Raw genomic sequence first — 27,638 nt, 5'->3', positions numbered from 1 at the left:
ACTGAACTATTTAACATACTATTTCAAAATTAATTTGTAAAAGAATAACTCTCCCCTCCCCCCATATATGTCATAAACATCCCCCCCTTTTTTATTTTTGCAAAATCAGATTTCGTCCAACCAATAATATATGTTTTTGACTTCTGTAATGGCCCATTTTTTGGCTACATATCACCTTATCACTTTCTAGACGGTTATTTTCACAATTTTTAAAGCATTCCGGTTCTACGTACCAGTTTTCCACATATTAGAAACTTCACATTAAAGAGGAAAATACCCACACATTCAGTGAAGCATGTTTAAGCTTTAAATTGAGTGCTATATTGTTAGTTTTCTCATGTCTACAGGGGGATAATAATTACATTGCAACAGTTTTAATAAAACCTGTAAAATCCACCAAGTATAGGAATTGAAAAATAATTGGTATACAATAAATAGTAATTATCAGTTCTAATCCAAGAACTGGGAATCAAGTGGGATCTTTTTTTCTCTTTACTGTATAACTGAATAGAAAATGTTGTTAATTAATAATATGGTTACCGTCAATTTAATTAAAAAAATAAACTTTGTTATTTTCTTTTAAGGCATTGATGACATTCTTTTAATTAATACAAATGACTGTTAAATCAAACAGATTTTGTACTTCATATTAAAATTTGATTTAAACAATTCAAATGCATAATGAAAAAGGTCACTGTGTGAATCATTTTAAAACACTAGGACATTTGTCTTTTAGATTTAAATGTTTAAAGCTCCAGAACCGTAGCCACTCTCTACTTAGAAGAGACAATTATCCATGTGGATTTGAAGTTTCCATCATCTGACATTATTCCAATTTATTATTACTGTAATTTTCTGGGATCTGAAAGGTTGAGTAGAATAGTTGAGGTTAAAAGAAAATCCGTTTACTTCTCACAAACTTATTTTCATACCATTTTAAAATTTGCTGCTAAAGGAATAATTATTCTTTGGGTAGATTTGATTTAAATCAGGCAGATACAATTTTCACTACTAGTTAGGAATACCCAATTTAATCAGTTTTTACAATAAAATCTGTCTTTTGATCTGGTATGACCTTCTTGGTGAATGTTCAATGAATGTTGATTTTGCTCCTATTAAATGTAGCATCAGGCTAAATGCTGGACATACACAGAGGTAACAAAAAAGTATAAAATCTTTTTCTCTGCATGAAAAAAGACATTACCTAAGTAAAGATATGGGATATACAAAGAAGACACATACCCTAGAAATATGTAACGCCATTCTTTTAAGAAAACGTATTAGAAAACAGTAGCTAACATTTATATGCTATTTAAGATGTGCCAAGTACTATTTTAGATTACTTCCTTTAGTCCTCATAACAACTCTACGAGATAGGTCCTTTTCTCCTTTTTATGTAACTACTGAGGAAACTGAAATAGAGGCCAATCTCTTGCCTCAAATCACACTAACAGTTAGCTCTGGAGCCCGGGTTTAAACCAAAGTCCAGTTCCAGAACCCACAACCTTAACTGCTCTAGTACTCTGCTTCTCATTACACCTTTTCTGCCCAGTAATTTACTGAGGTATGATTTACATCTAGAAAATGTATACAGCTTGAAAAACTTCGGCAAATGTATATGCCTGTGTAACCACGATCCAAAGCAAGATATACGTATGTGTGCCTGTGTGCTTCTGTGGATGTGTGTGCACTTGTGCACTTTTGGGTCTGGCTTCCATTAATTATATCTTGGTGAACTTATTTATAAACTTTGGGGGAAAAGGAGGTGTCATTAGAAAGTAATGATAACAACTAAAGCCTTCTATATGCCTCGTAATTGCCCCATGAGGAAGCTATTGCAATTGTCTCCATTTTACAGACTAGGAACTGAAGTGCAGAAAAATTAAGGAGGAAGCAGTAAGACTTGGCATTTTCACTCTACCATTGATCAATTAAAAAGATAAAGAGATAAAAAGAGACGACAAGATGGACATTAGGAGAGATGCTTAAATACCAAGAAAAAATTCCATAATTCACATTTATATTTGATTTGCCATCAGAATCCAACTGGATATGGACTAGACTGTATATCTTGAGAGATTCACTATGGAACAAACAGAAGGAAGCTAAAGTTAAACATCCAGGAACCCAATGAGGAAGAATAAGTTGGAGACAGGACGTATATTCTTAAAGGATGCCAAAATTAAGATGGATGGGGTGGGACACCAAGGGAAGTAAAGAGAGAAGAGGGAGCAAGGGAAGTGAGATTCGCTGTCACTCAAAAGGGAACTAGAAAAACACATGAAAGCATGTTTGAAAGTTTCTAGAATGTGGTCAGATTCAGTCACCAAATGAATGCGAAACACTTGGAAATACTGGTTATCTCTAGAAAAGCAGTGGCTGTTGAATTCTTACAAGACAGACGGCGTACTAGTAGTTGAAGAGCCCGATAAATGGCTATGAGTCCTTCACAGAAATTACATATGTAAAGTTATCCTTTAATTTGTGGCAGTTGCTAGTATTCTGTAGTTGCTCTTGTCACCTTTAGAGAACATTATCAGGTCTGGCCTTGTTCATTTGAGTTCTGTTTCTCCTGGATGGAATGCTCACCCTTCTTCCCCTTTCACTTGCCTTTAGTGGTTCTTAGTCCTGGGTGTACCTCAGAATCTCCTGGAGAACTTTTAAAACGGTATCAATGTCCACATCCCCTGGGAGAGGACGGCATATCAAAGAAGTACCTGGGAGTTTTTTCAAAGTACACATGCTTCCTTCTCCACCCCTGTGATGTTGGGAAGCAGGATGTAGAGTTTGCAAATGACCCTTAGTGGATTCTGCTATTCTTCCCTCCTCTTTAAGAAACACTGTTCTACGCATTCCTTGGATGAGCTCAATCTCTCCTAAGGCTTCAAACACCAGGTGTACCCTAATGACTCCTAAATCTTCATCTCCATTCCGGATACCATGTGACCGGTACATATTTCTCCCTGTACCTCCAAAGAAACATCAACCTCAACACATCTTTTTTCCTCTGCCTTCCTCATCTGAATGAATGGTGCTACCATGCATAGAATCATACTGAATTTCTCTTTTTCCCCATATCTTTATTTCTTCTCCCACTCCCAGAGTTAAATGGAGGCCAAATGAAATTTTAGGGAAAAAAATAAAAGTAGCATAATTTTAGGCTCAGATCGCTTCTTACCTCAATATTACTGCAGTACTTTTGAATTGGCCTCATTAACACTAATCTTGTTCTTCCGAAATCCGTCCTCCACAGTGCTGCCCAAGAGACCTGCCTGACAATTTCACTCATTTACCTAAATCCGTGCAATGGGTTCACCCATCGTGGGCAAACATCAAAATTCTTATGGTGACCAACAATGTCTCTGAGAGCCACGAGAATACACAGTACATCTTGAATTTAATTTCTTTAGAACAGTAATGACCTTGGTGGCTCCCAGGAACCACAGGTTTCAGTATTCATGCCTTTGTTGTAGTCCTCTCCCCGTGAATCTGTCCTTGAGCAGCAGATGGGAAGTGTAGACATCAGAAGGATACAGGCATACCAATTAAACATACGAATGAGGGTGTTAAAAAATGTTGTTGTTGGGCTTCCCTGGTGGCGCAGTGGTTGAGAGTCCGCCTGCCGATGCAGGGGACACGGGTTCGTGCTCCCGTCCGGGAAGATCCCACGTGCCGCGGAGCGGCTGGGCCCGTGAGCCATGGCCGCTGAGCCTGAGCGTCCGGAGCCTGTGCTCCGCAACGGGAGAGGCCACAACAGTGAGAGGCCCGCATACCACCAAAAAAAAAATAAATAAATAAAAAAAAATAAATAAATAAAAAATGTTGTTGTGACTTTGGTAACTCTTTTTAAAGATATTGTTTTATTTTTAAACTTATGTAGTGGTATATGCACTCATTTATTGCACATGGCACTTCATTTTATGAAAGGCTGTGTTTGGAGTTATAACAGCAGATTCAAATGACAGGTATTTCATGCACCATTACTTTAAAGTAAAACTGCATATAAGGAAGTAATTTGTCTTTACAAGATTAAAATATATATATATTTCTGATGATAATAAAATATCTAACAGGGCAGAAAAATTAAAGGAATATTGGAAAATTTAAAGAAGAAAAATAATCACCCTAAATAGTAAGAAAGTCTTTAATCGAGCTAAGAGAAAGAAGGGACTCCTGCCAGGGGTCATCTGCTGTTTACAGGAGGGTTTAACATGTTTTCCCTCTTATCTTTATATCATTCAAATTCAGCTAACCATTGTTGAGCTCCTACTGTGAACAGTGACCTGCACTTTCCTTTATGTTAATTCATTTAATATTTTGCACATACTGGTATTGACATTAAAATCCTATTTAAGAATAACTGAACAAAGGGTTTATATTCAAAGGTAAGTATCATTTTTAGTGCACTATTATTATTATAAACAATGTTCAGTATACTAATTTTCAATACATATCAGACATTAAAAGATCCTGTCAAAATTTGCATGATTCCTCATTTTTTTTCTTTAAAATATCTTCTTTGTCCTGTTGTGTCTAAATCTTTGCAATTATGTGAATAATATCACATTCTTGATATCTGTGCAGAAGAAAAGCTTATACTATCATTCAAGTGCACATACACAGTATATATCACCAACATTTATATAACAATTTACACATTATTAGCTTTTTCAGAGAGAAAATTGATTCAACTTCATCCGTCCTTGGTAAAATGAGTTACATCTGACTGTTCATGTAAAACATCAAGGCTATCAGGGAATAAAACACACACCATATTTTCAAAGGCAAATGAAGGAAGTAACCTTACGATTGCCTTCAATAGTAATTCTGTTGTTTTTGCTTCCAAATATTCCCTTTTACTTACAGGAAGCAGTCAAGGTTGACACATTAGGCGGTCTTGCCTAGCAGAGAATATTTTTAATAGTGATTTGCTGGAGGCATGGCTTTGGGCTGTGCAGTGTCCCTGGAACTGGCTGTTTAAAATCCCAGATGGGCTGACTCATCCCTTCCACTTTTGGAGGTTAAAAAAAAAAGAAGGCACATCTTACAATTTACTGCAGGCAGATCTCTGAGGCCAGGTTGTAGATCATCTGCTCAGACTGCAAAATTATATCCAAATACGCAAATCAAAAACCTCAAATTTAGTTGCTGTAACTCTGACTTCTATAAAGGTCATCAGCCAATGCTTCAAAACTCAGGGTTTTTTTTTTTATGCCAGGTATTTCTCATGTATAGATCAAGGTATCAGCCAAAGATTAAAGATTATCACATGGCTAGCATACATATTGAATCTGAGGAATTAGAAGGACAAAGGGACATGGTCTCTGGTTCCAAGATAAAAAAAGTATTGTGATTTATAAGGCATATGTATTTGGTCATTTGGATGACCTAAGGATGAGGCTGGCTGCCAATGGAGCTAACCACGTGATTAGAATGTTGGAATTTTCAGTCCCACTCCCTGACCTCTAGAGAGGACCTGGGGGTTGAATTAATCACCAGTGGCCAATGATTTAACCAATCATGCCTTATATAATGAAGCCTCCATAAAACCAAAAGGATGAGGTTCGGAGAGTGACTGGGCTGGTGAACACTGTGGAGATGCGGGAGAGCGCCCACCTAGAGAAGGCACGGAAGCTCTGTGCCCTTTCCCCATACTATGCCCTATGCCTCTCTTCCATCTAGCTGTTCCTGAGTTATATTCTTTTATAATAAAGTGGTAATCTAGTAAGCAAAATATTTCTCTGAGTTCTATTAGCTGCTTTAGCAAATTTATTAAACCCAAGAAGGATGTTATGAGAACCTCTGATTTATAGCCAGTAGCTCAGAAGGAAAGATAACCTGGGCTTGCAACGTCTGAAATGGGGGTGCAGTCTTGTAGAACTGGACCCTTAAACCTGTGGAATCGACGCTATCTCTGGGTAAACCGTCAGAGTTGAGTTGAATTCATGGACACCCTGTTGGTGTCTAAGAATTGCTTGTTGGAGTTGAGGAGAATCTCCCCACATGCATTGAAAATTTAAGCATGCAATTAAGTTATTAAATATCAGAACCAATTTAAGTATGCAAATGAAAAGACCACAAATACAACAGGAATCCAAGAAAGGAAAAACGACTGGTTCATGGAAGACAGGATAGGATGTAAAAAAGTAGAGTCTATCAAGTGGACAGATTGCTAGACCTTCTCCATCACGTTCCTACTTTCATCCTTACAGCATTAGTGAACAAAGATATCTCAACTGTTTTCTAAGTCAAATGGCCCCTTTTGTACTCTGGATGCTATCTTTTCCCATTGAAATGTTCCTACACGATTCTGTTTTTGCTCAGAATCTTCAAATTCATCTCTCTTTTCTGACTCCTTCCCTTGAGTCTCTCTCATCTTAAAAAAAAATCTTTTGGCCCTATTTTTCCTCACGTTATCGCCTAGCTTTGGGAAATGTCTAGTCTACACAAATTGTACTTATTTCCTCACCTCTCTTTTATCTATAAACTGAAAACAAGCTCTTAACCCAACTTCCTCAACAAATCTAATCTAAACCGAGTCGGCAATGGCTTGCTAAGTGCCAAAAGATCTAGTGGCCTTTCAGTAAAATTTGATCACTCTCTCCTTGAAATTCTACTCACTATTCTCAAGCTTTCATGAAACCATTATTTGCTGGTTTCCCTCAGATCTTGGCGTCCCTTCTATCTCCTCTGTGGTCTTTGTTTCTAGCTACCATTTAAATGTGATTTCCCCCCAGTTATAAACACATTTCTCTTTACTATTTAGTTTATATCTGTCAAATGATCCCAGATGATGTTTTTTGTTTGTTTTGGCTGAGTTGGGTCTTTCTTGCTGCGTGTGGGCTTTTCTCTAGTTGTGGCGAGCGGGGGCTACTCTTCGTTGTGGTACGCAGGCTTCTCACTGCGGTGGTTTCTCTTGTTGTGGATCACGGGCTCTAGGGTACGTGGGCTTCAGCAACTGTGGCACTCAGGCTCCGTAGTTGTGGCTCGCGGGCTCTAGAGTGCAGGCTCAGTAGTTGTGGTGCATGGGCTTAGTTGCTCCGCGGCATGTGGGATCTTCCCAGACCAGGGCTCGAACCCGTGTCCCCTGCATTGGCAGGCGGATTCTGTGTCACTAGGGAAGTCCCTGGTGTGTCACAAGGGAAGTCCCCCATATGATGCTTTGTAACTTTGCTTATGTCCCTGAGACGGTTACACCAATGTCCAGTATGTGCAGGTGATTTATACAGGTGAAACCCAGACTCAAATACATAGGTTACACATCCATTCATCCATTCATTCATATTCATTTCTCTCTCTCTCTCTCTCTCTCTCTCTCTCTCACACACACACACACACACACACACACACACACGTTAAAGCAACCAACCACTGCACATTTCCATCTAGAAGCTTCCCAGGTCACACAGAATTGCTGTATCTCAAACTGAAGACATATTTTCCTTATCTCCCCCATGCTCTTCTTCCTGGTTTTCTTATATAGGTGAATGGCTTCATCTACCTAGTTACTCAAGGCAAAAACAAAGGAGTCATACCCTTCATCCCCTCGTCCAATCTTTCACTAAGACCGATTAAATGTACTTCCTTAATGCCTGTCCTATTTGTCCCCTCTTCTCTGTGCCTACTTTTTACCTCTATCAACATCAGTTTCTTAAATGCTCTCATCCCTACATCCCCTCTTCAGACTTTTCCAACAATCTTCTATAATGTCAGAGGGCCCTTTCTAAAACAAATCCAATCACAGTATTTTCTTACTTAAAATCCTTCAATGGCTCCTTCTACCTATCAGGCTAAAGCTCAGAGGTATTCAATATGACAAAAAGGTTCTTCATGAACTAGTTTCTCCGATGTCTACAGATTTTTTTTTCTCCCAGTTTCCCACATGTCCCCTTTATATTTGCATCCTAAATCCTATGCTCCGGCTCTGCTTAATTACTTTCAATTCCCCAAATACACTCTCTTTTTTCAACCTGTGCACTTGCTATTCCTCTGTCCACAGTGTAGTTAGAGCTAACACAGGATAATAACTAACCACACGTGATCGGGAGTCAGGCTACTTAGATTTAAGTATCAGCTCCTCCATTCACTGGCTTGTTGACAGTTTGCTAATTAACTCTGTGTCCCTTGTTTTTCTTTTTTGTAAAACAGGATGAAAAACAACTTTTACCTCGTAGAGTTGTGACAAGGATTAGATGAGACATTCCATATGAAGCAATGAAAATATGGCAGCAATAACCTCTCATTAATGTCAGCAGTAATCGCCAAACATATGTGTAATGACTATCTGCAGGAAGGACTGAATTCTATCCAGTGTGAGGAGTATGTCACCAAAATAATCAAGCAACGGAGACACAATGTTGAGGTCCTGTAGCTTGGTTCCACTCACCCACGGAGGCACCTTCAGAAACAGTGAGGAGAGCCTCCCTTCAAGTCTCCCTGCGCAGATGAATGTTCTCTTTCAGTCCAATTCTTCTCAGGTTCAGTTAATGTCCAACTCCTTTCCTAAGTTCCTCTTCATCTGTCTTCATTCCATTTCAACGCCATAACCTTTTTTGGGAAATGCTCATCAACTGATACAACCCTACTTCATCTCCCCTGCACAAGAGCTGCAAAGTAGGCTATTGAATTTTGGGTGGGAAAGGCACCAGGGATCCCTAATGAGGGAGAAGAATATCAACTTGCAGGGACCCCAGTCCACTGCAGTGGTCCCAATGCAAACTTTACTATTTGGGGATTTCATTTGTGGGTTCTCATCTTTTTTTGCCTGGTTTTCAAACTCTTCCTCTCTCCTATTTCATTCTCTGTGTCCTATAAACCGATTCAAACCTCCCCCACGCTAAAGCTGCTAAATGCAGCAATAGATCCTCACTTTTCTTTATTCTGCCCCTTATAGCTTAATTCTAGCGACAACTGCACATTTCAGACTCTGCCTCAAGCATTCCTCGTCTTTTTTTTTTTCTTTTGCGGTACGCGGGCCTCTCACTGTTGTGGCCTCTCCCGTTGCGGAGCACAGGCTCCGGACGCGCAGGCTCAGCGGCCATGGCTCACGGGCCCAGCCGCTCCGCGGCACGTGGGATCTTCCCGGACCGGGGCCCGAACCCGTGTCCCCTGCATCGGCAGGCGGACTCTCAACCACTGCGCCACCAGGGAAGCCCTCCTCGTCTTTTTTAATTAATAGAATCCAAATATAATTTTATATTCAAACTGTTATATGCAAACTTTTTTTAAAGTTAAATAATACTGGAAAGGTTTTAATAAGAACAGCAGTCCTCTGTGTCAACATGGAGTTCAACTCCTTGAAAGGCAATCATTTTAACTCTTGGTTAATTTTTCTATAATTTATCTCAAAGGCACAAACAATATCTGTGCTATTTCCTATTATTTCAAAGTTCAAGAATCCCTTGAATTCTTACACGGAAGATGAGGATTTTTCTTTCTCCTATGACTTGACTCCCTAATGAGCGTTCTCTCATGGCAATTTGGATAGAAATCACTGTTTGGTGGTTATATTACAGTCACTAAGTAACTTTGTTTATTGCTGGGTCATGCACTGCATCATAAAATCATTTACTTTATTGTAATTTTATTTTCCTTGGAATTAATTGCCTCTTTTAAAATATCTGCATAGTTTTCTATGTTCCTGCCACTAAATTCTTCTGTGAATCTTTATGGGGGAGCACGTAGGCTAATCCATCATTTTAACTTTTCATTTCCTCTGAAAGACCTCCCCCTGGAGCCCTCCCCTATACTCCAGCAGTCAGCACTGGTTGCTCTGTAGTTTGGTATACAGGTGTCACCCTTGCCTTCAACTTCATTTTTCTGGGAATTACGTTCACCTCTCTTCTGGGTTAGATCTCTTCATTCCTGAATCTCACACGTAATCATCATTCTTGATTTTATTCCCTTGATTTGACGGACCATAAATGAGGTGAGTGGTAAAAATTTCAATGCCATGTATTTGCTCAAATACCTTTCTTTTTCTTTTGTTTTAATCCTCATATTATTCAGAGATTAGCTAAATATCAAAATCTAGTTTGGCAATCGTTTTCCTTCAAGTACTGCAGGAATTGTTCCATTTTTTTTCTGGCTTCTAGCACCCCTTTCAAGAACAGTCTTCTTTATTCATTTTTTTTAACATCTTTATTGGAGTACACGTGCTTTACAATGGTGTGTTAGTTTCTGCTTTGTAACAAAGTGAATCAGCTATACATATATATATATCCCCATATCTCCTCCCTCTTGCGTCTCCCTCCCTCCCACCTTCCCTATCCACCCCCCCAGGTGGACACAATTCTTTATTCTTTTTTGAAAGTTACCTTCTTTTCTGAAAGCTTTTACATTTTTCTCTTTATCATGACTGTTCAAAATCTCATCATGATGTGCCTTTCTTTTTCTTTTTAAAAAAATTCATTATACTATATAATTCAATGAGCACTTTCAATCTGGAACCTCAATAACTCAGGCCAGATTATCTATGTATTATTTCACTCCTAATTTTTTTACTTGTATCTTCTCAATTCTGTCTCATTGGAACTCACGATCATAGAATTTTATTTTATTCACTGCAATATCCCAGCATCTAGAACAATAGATGGTACATAATGATGCTCAATAAAAATTGACTGGATATATTAATTAGGATACTAGACTTCTTGGTTTACTTTACTTTCCTATTATGGTTCTCTTGTGTCTTTTTTAGCTGTTACTGTCTTCCTCACTTTTAACTGCCAAACCTTACATTATTATTTTTCTTAATTTCTTGGAGTTATACTTTTTCATTTCTAAAAATCTTGTTTGTTCACTAAATGTTCTGTTTTAAATATCTCATCCTATTATTATTTCATGTATCTTTTTTTCCCCTCTGAGCTTATCAATGATTGCTCTTTAAGTTTTCTTTTGCTATATGTATTATAAATGTTTTCATTTTTTCTGAGCCATTTTTCCTGATTTTTTCCCCCCACTCTCCTTTCTTGAGAAAGAAATCTATCATTCTCCCACTAAGGGAGCTAAAAGCTTGGATGCAGCTTCTGTAAAAGGAAGGATTTCATGGTTTCTCTATTTAGAATCTACATTGCCAATTACTTATCTTGTTTTCAGGCCTTCTATTGTGTCTGAAATTATTGTATCAGATACAACAGTGTGTCTGATACTATTTCTGTTCAGTTTCACCAGGGAGTAAACTTCCTGCCTTATTTCAGGATTGAGGAGGAATTGTCACATGGCTGCAGAGGGAATCTGGGAGACTAAATAGCTCATTAGGAATTTCAGCTATCATTCATCCCCCATTTCAGTGATTCTTGTCATCTCCGATTCCTGAACCATGCCAGGGTCTGGAGGCAAAACTCTATTTCTCGTTGGCTCTTCCTTCTTCAGGTAGTTATATTTCAGCTTTCTGTACTCTACTGACCATGTTTCCTTTGCATTTCACTCTTCAACGTGCCATAGATTTTATTCATATCCTTTCCCATCTCTTTCCTGGTAGGTTTTTATTCTTTGCTAACATTTTAGTGAGATTTGAGAAGTAAAAATAAACATGCGAACTCAATCTTCCATGTTTAAGCAGAAGACTTCCCTTCCCTTTCCAATTATGAAATCAGGCTTCTATGCCTTTCTTGCTGCTAAAACTGTTTTAGCAAGGATCAATAATGACATCTTACATTCTAAAACCAACATACTGATGATTTCCAAACCTATATATATATGAAGCCAAAGACTCTCTTCAAGTAAACATATACAAATGTGCTCTGGACATCATTTACAAAACTGGACTCACTGTTTCCTCCGCCCTCAAGCTATTACTGCCTTAAACGATACCACTACAGTATTCAACTTACTACTAAAGCTGGAGACCTGGATATTTTCTCTCTCTCCCTCATCCTTCCTCAACTAATAAAACAATTCAATAGGTGTGACTAAATTACTGTGTTTTTTTTTTTTTTTTTTTTTTTTTTTTTTTTTTTTTTTTTTTTTTTGTGGTACGCGGGCCTCTCACTGTTGTGGCCTCTCCCGTTGCGGAGCACAGGCTCCGGATGCACAGGCTCAGCAGCCATGGCTCACGGGCCCAGCCGCTCCGCGGTATATGGGATCCTCCCAGACCGGGGCACGAACCCGTATCCCCTGCATCGGCAGGCGGACTCTCAACCACTGCGCCACCAGGGAGGCCCAATTACTGTGTTTTATATCATTGTCTCCCCTCTATCCTCAGTGGTAATGGCTTAGTCCATTTTTAAGCAATGTGTAATCTGGGTTACAGAAATAATCCTGCTATATTCTTTCTGTCTCTAGTCTTGCATTTTCCATACTGTTGTAAGTGAGTGTTTTCCTATACACAAATCTAACCATGCCACTGTGCGCTTAAATGCAATAGAATGCTTTTGATCACAAGCTAGAGTAACCAACTCACACAACCTTAGGCATTTCTTGGTTCCTGTGACCAAATTGCCAAAATGGGATGCTTGCCCCCGACGGACTGGAATGAATCAGGTATTGGAATACCTCCAAAAGACTCACTAGATCTCTTCTCTGCTTCTCTTGGTGTGTTAGGTTTATGAACTACACTGACTATGCCCACGAGGGTGGAATCATAGTCAGCTGCAAACTGGAGCGTACATTCCACCAGCTATGCTACCAGAGGAGTAAGGATTCGTACCTTTTTATTCCCATTCTTAATCCTAAAGAAAGATACTGATGAGGCCAGTTTGGGTTTCTTGCCTACTCTGATCGCCAGTGGGAACGCAGATGATAGACAGAATGAATAGGGCAGTGGCTTCCCACACAAGGAAGAATTAGAAGGACGCTGAGCAACAGCATTTATCCCGCTGTGTAATACAGACCGTCTGGACTCGAGTTCCAGCACAACTCCCTAGCTGTATAACTAGGGCAAGTTACTTACCTTCTCAGGGCCTTACTTGTCTAAAATAAAAAGTGAGACTAAGGACAGGGATTACTTCATAGACTTGTTGATTTAATAAGGGTAAAATTCTTACAACAGTCTCAGCTTCGTTGTAAGTACTAAACAAACATGAGTCATGCATAAATAAATCAAATTCTTCTTGCCGTGACAAAGAAAACCCATTACGACCTGGCCCCTGCTTGATAGTTCAGCATTCTTTCTTATCCCGTTCCTCACACTGACACTCCCAGACTATGCTGAACAATCTATGTCTCCATGCCTCTTGGCCCTTGGTCACGCTCTCTCCCTGGAATGCCCGTCCCCAGCTCTGTCTGCCTATGTGCCATGTAAGTTTCCCTTCAGTATTAAAATATTTATACCTCAACTTGGTAATGGTACTTCTAAATGATACCTCCCCCCCCCAAAAAAAAACAGTCAAAAATTTATGCAATATGTTAACTGTTCCTCTTAAGAGCTGAAATAGGAAAGGGCTCTCTTTTCCCCTCCTCTTTACTTCAGTCCCATGTTTACTGTTGCTTTATACAGACTAAAGACGCCCACAGATATAGCTCCAGCCCAGACTAAACTCTCAGACCTTGAAAAAATTACTAAACTTCCCCCTTGAAGCCCCACATTGATGACTCAAAGGTCTCTCAAACTCAATATACCCAAGGCTGAACTCAATCTTCCTACTACAACTGCTCTTTCTCTGCCTATACTTGTTCTTATGAAGGGAGACAACCTCCCCATGGCTCCTGCCACCCTCACTCTTCACTTCATCATCAACTTGTGGACATTTCTCAACACAGCCTCCCTCCTCCAGTTCCATCTCTGTTCCCTTCACTCATGAATGGCTGCAGCCAGAGGGATCATTTTGAATGCAATCTTATTGTATTTCTCCTTTGATTAAAAGGGTTCAATAGCTTTCCTTTGTCTTGAACACAAAGCCCAATAGGCTCACCCTGGCAATGTGACGTCTTGCATGATCTGGACTCTGCCCACCTCTCCATTTTTATCTTAAGCCATTCTCCTGCTCACCTCACCAAGGTGGAGATTTCTCTGACTTCTTCAGATTCCTACAATTTGCTAAGTAGCTTCCTGACGTGTGGTCTTTACCCATGCTCTTCCTTTTGCCTCAAACACCCCTCTTCACTTCCTAACATGTATAAATCCTTCCAGCGTTCCAGTCAACTTAAATGTCACTTTATCAGGGAAAGTATGCCTAAGAATATTCTTCCCATTTTTATGGCACCCTGTTTTTCATTTTCATGCCCAAGTCACAATTTTAATTAATTAATTCTTTGGTTAATCCCTTACTTTCCTTTCTTTTCCATTTTCCCATAAGTTCCTGAAAGGCAGAAGCTTTGTCTTATTTATGACTAAAGCCTCATTTCTTCGCAGAATACCTCTAACATAATTGGAACACAATAAATATTTTTTGAGTAAGTGAAACTGCCAACATTAGGTGAGTACAGTAAATTCTTTCATCGTAGTATTGTGTGGCTGTGAAAAGATGTATGCTAAAAACTGCTGATGTGAGAAAATGCTAAATTATACACATAGTATTTCAATTCAGTAAAAAATGCACAGAAGATAGATGTGGTAGGCAGAAGAATGACTCCCCCCTCCCCAAAGATGTTCACATTCTAATCCCTGGAAACTTTGAATATGTTATATTACAAGGGAAGGGGTAATTAAGACTGCTAATCAGTTGACCCTGAAATAAAGAAATTATTCTGGATTATTTGGCAGGGCCCAGTGTAAGCACAGGGTCTTGTAAATGTGGAAGATGCAGCAGAAGAGTCACAGTCAGAGCCAAGTAGGAAAGGAGAGACTCCATCAGCCATTGCTGGCTTTGAAGATAGAAGGAAAACACAAACCAAGGAAGGTGGACAGCTTCTAGAAGGTGTAAAAGGCCAGGGAAATTCTCTCCAGAGCCTCCGGAAAGAACGCAGCCTTGCATTCTTAATTTTATCCCAGTGAGACCCATGTTGGACTTCTGACCTCCAGAACTGTAAGATACAATACTTTAGGGTTTTCGGCCATCAGTTTGTGGTAATTTGTTAGAGCAGCAATAGGAAACTAATACAATAGGGTGTATGAGGACAGGAGAGTTGACATGTTTTTGTTTTCATATTTTGTACGTTTTTGTAGGCAAGCTCTCCGCAGCTTCTCCTTTCTCTGATTTTAGCCCCATTTTACCAGTTGGCAGCATTGTGCTTAAGACTGCCTTATTTCTACTGCACCCATGAAATTAAAAAAAAAAAAAAACCTGGAGAAATTATCTGGCTTACAGATGCAAGTTTTTGGGGTTTTTTTCTAAACACATGTTAAATGAAAACGTAGATGGCAAATATCCTAAGAATATTCAGGGAAATTGCATAGTTTTTCTTGCTAAAATGAAGAATGAATAAATTTTCATCCATTACATTAATATTACAAAAGGACTTTAGAAAGTATCTATATAGCTGGATGACCTTTAGCACTGAAAGACAGAAACAGTTCCCAGGATAATATTATTGTCCTTTTACTATTTTATCCTCTTTCTATGCCTTTATAGCAGTAATGAAAATAAGCACTGGATTTAGGAATCTGAGAAGCATGTTTTAGTTCCTAATGGGAAAGAAAAGGGAAATCCTCGATGGAATTTTTTCTTAATGCCAGCATCTCCTAGATGCTTAAACTATCTTGAAATAAGCTATCTGAATAAAATACACATGGATACCTGGTACTACTTTATATCTAGGAAACTTGGAAGTCAGTGAAGTCTTTACAGTTAATAAATTTACTTACAAGATTAGAAAATGTACTCTAGAATTATGCATTCAACAATACCATTCTTGGGCTTCCCTGGTGGCGCAGTGGTTAAGAATCCACCTGCCAATGCAGGGGACACGGGTCCAGAAAGATCCCACATGCCACGGAGCAACTGAGCCCGTGTGCCACAACTCCTGAGCCTGCACTCTAGAGCCCGTGAGCCACAACTACTGAGCCCACGTGCCACAACTACTGAAGCCTGTGTGCCTAGAGCCCGTGCTCCGCAACAAGAGAAGCCACCGCAATGAGAATCCCGCACACCTCAATGAAGAGTAGCCCCTGCTCGCTGCAACTAAAGAAAGCCCACACTCAGCAACGAAGACCCAACATGGCCATAAATAAATAATAAATTTATTTTAAAAATACCATTTTCAATTCTATCTTATTTTGAAGTGAGTGTAAATTGACCTTTGAAAGATCTGAAATTTAAATGAGAACATATGGTTTACTTATAAACTTGACTGAAAAGATGAATTTTTATACAGAAGCATAAAATATTTATCTTCAATTACATGACTGTTATGTTCTCAAATAATTCATGCAATTTTTTTTCTAAAACCTTTTCTAGTTATTTACTGGTGAATAAACAGATTAAAAATCTGCTTTTGTTTTTGCACATGGACAAATCCCTGAAACTCTGTAGATATAATATTGAAACCATATGAAAACCTGTCACTGAACGGAGGAAATTATTTAGAGAGAAAGAACACCACCGAGCAAATGGAAAAAAACCAGTGCAAAGTATCCATAGAGCTGGTTTCATTTCCCTCTAGCACCTTCTGGTGGTAAACGCGGTGTATTGCTGAATCCTCTAGCATGGACAGAAAGAATTTACTGCAAACATTATTTAATGCTCAGTATCTTGATTCTCCCCCAAAGCAGTCTGAATATATTTTTAATTTTTTCTGTAGTTACTGTTATACATTCATAATATGATCATATCAGAAAAGATAATTTCAAAATTCCTGCCAGAACTTTGAGTTAATTTATTTGCAGGTACCGTGAATTTTTTGAATGTCTGCACTCAAAAATAAAATTGGATAAGGTAGAACCAAATAACAGGACTGTAGACAAATACATAAGTACCCACATATGTGGTCTCAGCCTGGATTATATATGAAAGAAGCAATTTTAAGATAAATGTGCCTTTATTTTTCTTTATTAGATTTAGAATGTGGTATTATTTAGTGTCAATAATATCTAACATTTCTTGAGATCTTACATGAATGCCTGGAATAATTTAAAATATGTTATACACAATCTCATTTGGTTACACAATAAGCTAATGAGATACATAAATATACATATGTGTGTGTGTTTATTATCTAATTTGATGGATACAGAAAAGTAATAATTTATTTGGCATATTTAAAAATAATGAATAGAAAAACTTAAGAGACAGAGACTCAAATGTACTCTCATATTCAAAGAATAAATGAATGGATAAATGTATTCACTACTTAATATCATGTATACATGAAGGACCAAACATTGGGAATTTAACATGAAAAGGGCTCTTCACTATATTGAAAGCATTTACTGTATAAGCTGCAGAAGGTAGATATGAAAAAATATCATAGGAACTGTCATAATAGATACATATGTACCAAATGTCAGAAGTGCCAAGAAGATAAGCCCCTAAATCTGCATGAAGACACAGAAAGGGCATCAGCTGGCTAGTGATCAGGATCTGCCCATTAATCCTCTATTTCCATGATCATTAAGCATCCAAGGAATTAAAATTTGGCTTTGCACCTGGATTTCCTGCAGGGAGAAGATACATAAGCCAGAAGATTCAAAAACCTTCACAGTATCTGTCATAATTTAAGTTTTGAAATGTATGTACATTAAGTGGACAAAGATCATCTCTATTTTGTTTATCACTGACCTCCCAACAGCTGACAGATTGCTGGGCACACAGTGCGACTTGCTCAATATCTGCTCAATGACTCCACAGGGCCTCTGAAGCCTGCCGGCCTCCTAAAGGAACATCTCATAACCCCTCACACATTACCATCCTATGCAGCCAAATATGTTCAATACTTTTCAGTAGCATTAAGTGTAACAATTAAGTGATGCGATTCTGAAAAAGTGAAAGGTTAATGCATACAGTGTTTACTGTATTCATAGGCACTTCATTAGAGGCAGGGTTTGATTTGAAAGGAAAGGGGACTGAGAGGGGATGTTTTGGTAGATCACGCAATCTCTCAAGAGGGCAGAGATCATGCCGTTGTCACGTCTGCATCCCAGTAACCCACTCAGTGTTTGGCACATAGTACACAGACAATCAAATATTTGTTGAAGAATGAAGAACAATAAATATATGAAACAGCTTATGTTTTTTTACAGAGAGTTCATCACAAACTAGAAAAACACTAAGATTCTGAAACGTAGAAGAACTATTTAAAATCACTAAAGCTTGTCACACAAAAGCTACAGCCGTACCCCTATACAGAGTTAGAAACAGAAAGAAACTCTGCACACATTCATCTGGACTTAGATTCATTGAGGCTTATGCCAAATATGCATGGCAAAAAAGGAGAAAAAGAGCAGTCGTTTGAGAAGTCGGAGAGCTGAACTTCATGAGTAAGGTTTTGGCTAGAAAATTGCTATCCCCGTAAACATTGCATGATTTCCAAGGAACATGACAAAATTTCTATCAATAATGCCATAAGATAAATATTTGGCTTAATTCAAGAATAGTTCAGATTTTTTTATTTAAACCATTTCCCCATATAAACAAAGCATGGAAACAGCCTGGACACTCTTCAAAAGACTCTGAAAGAACTCAACGACCCATATAATAACATTATTTAACAAAATTTCTCCCAGACTATAGCAGAATAGTTTTCATTTTTTCCATTTGTACAATTTATGTGTAATATGAATACTGCCCATGAAAAAAAGTCTCACAGCCCTTTAGTAATCAAAAGTTATTGCTAAACAGCATTACCAGTATAATGCTTTATAGAAGCAAGCGTTTAAACAAAAGGCTTCAGCTACCACATACCACATCAACAACAGTTTTTACACTACCTGGTACTTTAACATAGAAATACACAGCATGTACTTTGCTTGAAAGGATACAAGTATATTAATTACAGGAAGTCTTAAACCCCCTTTTTCCTCAACAAAGGGTGCTTATAATTCCTATCAATTGAAGTATGTCAGTCACAGCCCGGTTGCCAGTGTAGAAAAATAGTAACATACACAACTGGAGTCATTTTCATGTCTTTCATTTTGTATAGAAATCCCACTTTCACAATAAAACAAGAGAATAAACAAAAATGTGCATCATGTTGAAAGGGTTGTTTGTGGGCTCCACCACTGCTTTTTTCAGTGCAAACATTTGTCCAGCAGAAAACTGAGTTTCAGTTCCATTTAAACACACAGAGCACATGGTTTATGGCAATTGTTGGCACAGAGTAAAAATCACAGTTCTTCCAAGTGTTTTATTCTTGAATTTCTTGCCCAGAGAAAGCCTGAGCGGTGCAGTGGTTTCCAGACCTGGTTAGGGTTGGCTCTCCTGAATCAGAAAAGCCTCTTTTCCTTTAATTAATAGACTTTGAGATTTTACCTCCCACGAATCAGATGATGGCCATGAACTGCTCTGCGTGGCTTGAAAATTGCTATGTAAATTGCTACATTCTTACCGAGCACTTTCCAAAAGTGGCTGTTCATGGGCTGATATGCCTTTCAGCATTTCAGATCTTTACTGTAACATCTTCATTTCAATATAAAGGATGCATAATAAGGATTACTGATTTTAAAAAGATCAACAACTAAAGCTACTCTCTTTACTCTCCATTCAATACTTCATGTTCTTATACCCGTGTTTCTTACTTACAACTAGCACTAATTTAAGTGTAAAATATCTACCGAAATTATTGAATTATAGGATTTCTAATATCTGAAATGGATATGGACACATTCACATATGTGTGGGAATTAAAACAAATATAAACAGGAAATTTAAAAATTTTAATTACTCAGAATTTGCAGTAAACTCAGATTTCTTTATTATGCTAACACAGGGCAAAGTAGCTACTGTCAGAATGAGCCAATTGGATCAATTAGGCTTGGGTAAAAATCCACGTGTTCAGAATATATCCTATAGTCATGACATACAATAAGATTAGTTTCATGTTTTACATTCTTACAATGGACTTACAAAAGTAACTGATGAATATTCAACTAGTATCCAAATTTTGCAAATGGGAGATTAGAATTTTAGAGATGTTAAATGACTGTCTCTTGTTTCCCAGGTTAGAGTGGATCCACTGGATCTGGATGTGGACCATGATCCTCTCTATTACCAAAAACAAAAACAAAAAAGAAATTTATCTCTAAATCAGATTCAGACCACATGGCTGGGCTCACAAATACAGAATTCTGTAACACTATAACAGTGGTGCATGAATAACTTTTAACTCTGGTATAGAAGTTAAAAGACAAAAGTATAAAAGGTAACTACAATAATAAAATTATGTTAATAAATATACAATAAAGATATAATTTGTGACATCACTAACCAGTATAGGTGGGGTAAGAAGTAAAACAACAGAGTTCAGTATGTGATTGAAGTTAAGTTGTTATAAGTTTAAAAAAGATTGTCATAACTATGTTTTACGTAAGCCCCATGGAAACTGCAAAGAAAATATTTATAGGAGATACACAAAAGAAAAAGAGAATAGAATCAAAGCATATTACTTAAAAAAAAAAATCAACAAACCACAAAGGAAGAAGACAGCAGGAGAAGATAAAATGGACAAAACAACTAGAGGGCAGAAATCTATTCACAAAATGGCAATAGCAAATCCGTAACTATCATTAATTACTTTAAATGTATAGATTAAACTTTCCAGTCAAAAGACATAGTCTTCCAGTCAAAAGACTAAACTGATTTTTTAAAAATCTAATTATTTGCTCTCTACAAGAGACCCACTTCAGATTTAAGAACACACATAGGCTAAAAGGGAAAGAAGGAAAAACATAATCTATGCAAATGGTAATCAAAAGAAAGCAGGGGTAGTCCACTTATATAAGGCAAAATAAACTTTAAATTTAAAAACTGTCACAAAACAAAGAACATTATAAAATAAAAAAAGAGTCAAGTTAGGGACTTCCCTGCTGGCACAGGGTTAAGAATCCTCCTGCCAATGCAGGGGGCATGAGTTAGAGCCCTGGTCCAGGAAGATGCCACATTCTGCGGAGCAACTAAGCCCATGCACCACAACTACTGAGACTGCGTGCCACAACTACTGAAGCCCGCATGCCTAGAACCCATGCTCCACAACAAAGAGAAGCCACCACAATGAGAAGCCTGCGCACCGCAACAAAGGGTAGCCCCGCTTATCACAACTAGAGAAAGCCCATGCGCAGCAACAAAGACCCAATGCAGCCATAAATAAATAAATAATTTTTAAAGAGTCAATTTATAAGGAAGATACAAAAATTATAAATACAAATACAAATTCTTCTCAAGTGCACAGGAAATATTCTCCACGATAAATGATGTGTTAGATCACAAACCAGTCTTACAGATTTAAGAAGATTAAAATTATACCAAATATCTTTTCTGACTACATTGGAATGAAACTAGAAATCAATTATAGAAGGAAAACTGGAAAATTCACAAATTTGTTGAAATGAAATAGCACACTCTTGAATAACCAATGGACCAAAAAAGAAACCAAAAGGGAAATTAGAAAATATATTGAGACAAATGAAAACACAAAATACCAAAATTTATGATATGCAGCAAAAAAAAATTCACAAATTGGATAGTTTAGAGTGGTAACTGCCTACATTTAAGAGGAGAGATCTCAAATAAACAGACTAATTTTTCACCTCAAGGAAATAGAAGAACACATTAAGTCCAAAGTTAGCAGAAGAAAGGAAATAATAATATTAGAGCAGAAATAAACAAAACAACAAATAGAAAAACCAACAAAACTAGGAGTTGATTTTTTTAAAGATAATATAATTAACAAATCTTTACCCTAACTGGACAAAAAGGGAAGACACAAGTAAACAAAATCATAAATGAACAAGGAGATATTATATATATCTGATGCCACAGAAATAAAAAGAATTATACAAGAATACTATGAACTACATGCTAAAAAAACTGAATAACCTAGAAGAAATGGAAAATCTGAACAGACCTACAACTAGTAAGACTGAGTCAGTAATCAAAAACCTTTCATCAAAGAAAAACCCAAGACCAAATGGCTTCACTGGTCAATTTTACCAAACATTTAAGGAAGAATTAATACCAATTCTTCTCAAACTCTTTCCAAAAATTGAAGAGAAGGGAACAGTTCCAGATTCATTTTATGAGGACAGAATTACCCGGATACCAAAGCCAAGCAAAGATACTATAAGAAAAGAAAACTACAGGCCAATATACCTGATGAATATACTTGCAAAAATCCTCCAAAAAAATACTAGCAAACCAAATTCAACAGCACATTATAAGAATCAGACACCCTGAACAAGTGGAATTTATCCCTAGGAGGCAAAGATGGTTCAACAATGGAAATCAATCAATGTAATATACCATATTAACAGAACAAATAATAAAAATCACATGATCATCTCATGAGAAGCAGAAAAAGTGTTTGACAAAACTCAACACCTTTTACGATAAAAAAACTCAACAAACTAGGACTAGAAAGAAATTGCCTCAACATAATATAGGCCATATATGAAAACCCACAGCTTATGCTCAGTGGTGAAAAACTGAGAGCTTTTCCTGTAAAATCAGGAACAAGTCACAGATACCCACTCTCATCTCTATTTAACATAGTCTGGCTGTCCCAGCCAGAGCAATTAGGTAAGAAAAAGAAAAAATTGGTATCCAAATTAAAAATGAAGAAGTCGAATTACCTCTGTTTGCAAATGACATGATCTTAAATGTAGAAAAAAAGATTTCACATACACACAGACTCTTTTAATGAAAAAACAAATTCTGTAAAGCTGTAGGATGCATAATAAACATATAGTAATCAGTTGTACATTTATATGCTAATAACAAGTATTATGAAAATCAAATTAAGAAAACAATCCCATACACAGCAGCACTAAAATGAATAAAATACTTAGGAATAGACTACCAAAAAGAATAAAATACTTGGGAATAAACTTAACCAAGGAGGCAAAAGAACATACACTTTTGAAAACTACAAAACACTGATGAAAGAAATTAAGGATGACACATAAACGGAAAGACATTCCATGTTCAGGTATTGGAAGACTTAATATCGTTAAAATTTCCAAGGTGATCTACAGAGTCAATGCAATCTCTACCAAAATCTCAATGGCATTTTTGAAGAAATAGAAAAAAAATTCTAAAATTAATACAGAACCACATAGGACCCTGGATAGTCAAAACATCCTTCAGACAAAAGAACAAAGCTGTAAGCCTCATATCCTCTGACATTAAAACATATTACAAAGCTGTAGTAATCAAAAGAGTGTGGTACTGGCATATAAAGCAGTGAAACAGAGTAGAAAGTCCAGAAATATACCCATGTATATTTGGTCAAATGACCTTTGACGAGGGTGCCAAGACTACACAGTGGGGAAAGGACAGTCTCTTCAACATATGGTAATGGGAAAACTGGATATTCACATGCATGAGAATGAAAGTGAACCCTTATCTTATACCACACACAAAAATCAACTCAAAATGGATAAATGATTTAAACCTAAAACTATAAAACTCCTAGAATAAAACATAAAAGAAAAGCTTCATAAAATTAGTCTGAACATAACATTGCAATAATTTATTGGCTAGATACCAAAAGCACAAGCAATTAAAGCAAAACTAGACAACTGGGACTATGTTAAACTAAAAAGCTTCTGCACAGCAAAGGAAACAATCAACAGAGTATAAAAACAACCTATGAAATGGGACAAAATATTTGTAAACCCTGTATCTGCTAAGGGCTTTAATATCCAAAGCATGTAAGGAATACCTACAAATCAATAGCAAATAAATAACCCTATTAAAAAGTGGCAAAGAACTCGAATAGATATTTCTCCAAAGAAGACATACAAATGGCCAACATGTAAATGAAAAGATGCTCAACATCACTAATCATCAGGAAAATACAAATCAAAACCACAATGAGTTATCATCTCATATCTGTTAGGATGGCCACTGCAGGAAATAAAAACAGAAACTAATTAATGTTGATTAAGGATATGGAGAAATTGGAACCTTTGTGCACTCTTTGTGGTCACACAAAATGGTACAATCAGTATGGAAATCAGCATGGAGGTTCTTTAAAAAATTAAAAATAGAACTACCACATGACCCAGTAATCCCACTTCTGGGTATTTATTTTAAAAGATAACTGAAAACAGCTCTCAAAGAGATATTTACACTGCCATGTTTATTACAGTATTACTCACAATAGCCAAGAGGTTGAAACAATCTAGATGATGGATGAATGGATAAAGACAATGTTATATATACAGGTAATGGAATATCATTCATCCTTAAAAAGGAAGGAAATCTTGTCATATGCTATAACATGTATTAACCTTGAGGACATTATGCTAAATCAAACACTGTATGATTCCCCTTATATGAGGTATCTAAGGTAGTCAAACTCATAGAAGCAGGAAATGGGATGGTGCTTGACAGAGGCTGGTGGGGAGGGAAATGGGAAGCCACGGTTCAATGAGCACAGAGTTTCAGTCACTTAAGATGAGAAAGTTCTAGAGATCTGCTGTACAACAATGTGCATATAGTTAATACTGTACTGCACACTTAAAAAATTGAGAGTAGATTCCATGTTATGTGTTTTTACTACAATGAAAAAGAAGCGTAAAAAAAATCAGAGATGTTCAATAATTCCCTTCATATACATATATGCACACACTCATGCACAGACATATGTTTAATTTTCAGCAAGCTGCGAAACACAGTTGTTTTACTCTCTTTACCACAGTGCTCCCTTATAATAAACATTACAGGCAGTTTCTCGAAAGCCATATTCTATAGGATTTCTGCTGTCAATATGAGGTGTATAATTTGCTTCCCAGATGGAATGTGCTTCACGCATATCCCATTTAATATTCATCAAAATCTGGTGTGGTGGGAATTGTACCTCCCTTTTGACAGATAAGAAAGTTGAGGCTTATAAATGTTAAGAGGGAATAAATAGCATAGTTTAGATTGAAATTAGATATGCGGAACTCTAGTCTAGGATTCTATCCATGATTTTTGTCCAAGAGAAAAATTGAGAATTTAGACTTATTCATTGGTAACTTGATTTGTTACTATATGGCCCTGAATGAGAAATGATTTCAGTTTCTTTGATAAGGTGCTTATAAATTTCTATGTCATGACTGAAAAATGTGCAGGAAAACTAAAGGTCATAATTTCTGCTATTCCTCTAAATGCAATTGCCCAGATGTGTAAAGAAAAGAAAATCTCATTATTTCCTTTTGAGAAATGCAATTAGATTTCTTGAACTCCAAAACTTATCTTAAAAAAGAGATATTATAATATTTAATTTAACCTCTTATTTAGAAAAAAATACTGATGACCTCAAGATTTACATAGATTAGAAAGAAACTTGGAAAAATGAGACTAAATTTCATTTTAAGAATTTGACAAATTCTAAGGTTCAAAGTTACAGTTACAGGTTTTGTACATTGTAAATATAAATATACTGTACTTGTGAAGTACAATGATTTTTCTTTTGCCTCTAAATCTTGATAATGGCCTCAGCTCTACACAGCTCTGAGAATTTGCACTGTAGGTATGAAATGGTACCTATAAATAAACCTAAGGTATAATTTTATAAAGACCTCATTTTCTCATGATGTAAATAAATGGCATCCTACAAAAATGACTGAAGCCTACCATAACTTTTTCACCATTCAACAAAATGGCACACTACACAGAGAAAATACACAAGAAGTAAAAAAAATGGCCGAGTCAGCAAAGCTTTGCTACTCAGCCCATATGCGCCTACTTAGTTAATGAGATACCCTGCATACAGTAACAAAAGACATTGAAAAACAGACTTTACTTCAAAACTTATCAATGGTTTAAAATATCTAAAACTAGTGTCCTCAGTAATGGTAGAGTTCATTTCAATAACTTCTATAGCAGAGTAATTTAAAAATCCTATTTCTTTTGGGGTAAACATATTTTATCAGCTACAAATTTTGAAAATGCTATCTTAATAATCTATTACATATATACACAAGTGTGTATATATACATAAATATTTTTTGTTTTGGACATTTTTTAAAATATTGGACATTCATATTCAAAAAGCAATAAAAATAGATGTAGATATAAAACAAACATAGAAATCAAAGTTTCAAAGTTTAATACTTGAAAAATGTACTTTTTTACTTAAGATTTGATTCCACTATATACCAACTATATATTAATGAATGTTAACCGACTGAAGAGGTCATTTTCTTTTTTTTTTTTGAGGTACGCGGGCCTCTCACTGTTGTGGCCTCTCCCGTTGCAGAGCACAGGCTCCGGACGTGCAGGCTCAGCGGCCATGGCTCACGGGCCCAGCCACTCCGCAGCATGTGGGATCTTCCCGGACCAGGGCATGAACCCGTGTCCCCTGCATCGGCAGGCGGACTCTCAACCACTGCACCACCAGGGAAGCCCTGAAGAGGTCATTTTCTATGGTATGATAGACAAGATACATTTTTAGCATGGTGACTATAGTTAAAGTATTGTACTGCACATTTGAAAGTTTCTAAGAAAGTAAGTCTTAAAAGTTCTCACCACAAGAAAAAAATTTATAACAATGTATGGTGATGGATGTTAACTAGATTTACTGTGGGTGTCATTTCAGAATATATACAAATATTCACTCATTAATGTTGTACACCTGAAACTAATATAATGTTATATGTCAATTATTCCTCAAAAAAGAAGTGTTTTATTCAAGTTTAATTGTCAAATCATACTTCTTATGAAATACTCCCTTTTGTCCTATGAATTAAATATCACAATTGCTGGAATACCAAAACAATCCTGTTGACAGATAGGATTATAACTAATGTTTTATAATTCTCACTGTTACAATTTCAATGGGAGAGCCAAATGTAACCTGCCATTTATCTATACTTATATGGCACTTAATACCCCAGTATTAATCTAAATTAAATTCTTGTGGGTTAAAAAATTATGAAAAGTAAATACATTCTTAAGATACTTTGTGAATCTGAAAAATATGTTATACACATTATACATATTTAACTCTTTATGCCAAGTGGAACTTTTAATAACTTTTATATAAACTTACTTTCTACAGTCAATTTAAAAGGCAAACATTCCCTAATTGTAAGGGATACTTTATAAAAGGAGTGTCTTTGCAAATTTCCTTCCAGCTAGCACATGGGATTTGAAAGCAAAAATTTTAATTAAAAAATTAAAAATTGAATCCATGGATGTTTAGAAATTTTATTATAAACAAAACCATAGACAAATGCTATTGAATCTAACATATTTTAATTTTTTGATGTCTAATGGGCAGATGTCTTTTACTAGATCCTATTATAGAAATCCTTAAAGAAACCAATGTTCTAAGGTGGCCTTAGTCAAATCTGTATTGGAGAAATAAAATAAGAATGTAATCTCACCCATAGGTGGGGGCTGTGCCTTCAATTCTAAAGAGATCTGTTAGGCTGTAGGACACAAAGCTGAATGAAGTCAAGAAGATCAGGAACTAGATCTGTTAATCAGAGATTGTGCACAGGGCTCATTACAGTTAAGCATGTAGCTAGCAAACTGAAAAAAACAACAAAATAATAGCCTCAGCTAATGAATTTCCCAGGATAAATCTGAGTATAGGGTAGAGTTGCACTGGATCTGCTTCTCTATCCATCCGTGTGGTATTATTTTGGATATTTCTTCATAGCTTCATTTCTCAAA

This window comes from Hyperoodon ampullatus (genome assembly GCF_949752795.1).
Source record: "Hyperoodon ampullatus genome assembly, chromosome: 11".
NCBI lineage: Eukaryota > Metazoa > Chordata > Mammalia > Artiodactyla > Ziphiidae > Hyperoodon > Hyperoodon ampullatus.
Note: the sequence above shows the minus strand (reverse complement) of the source record.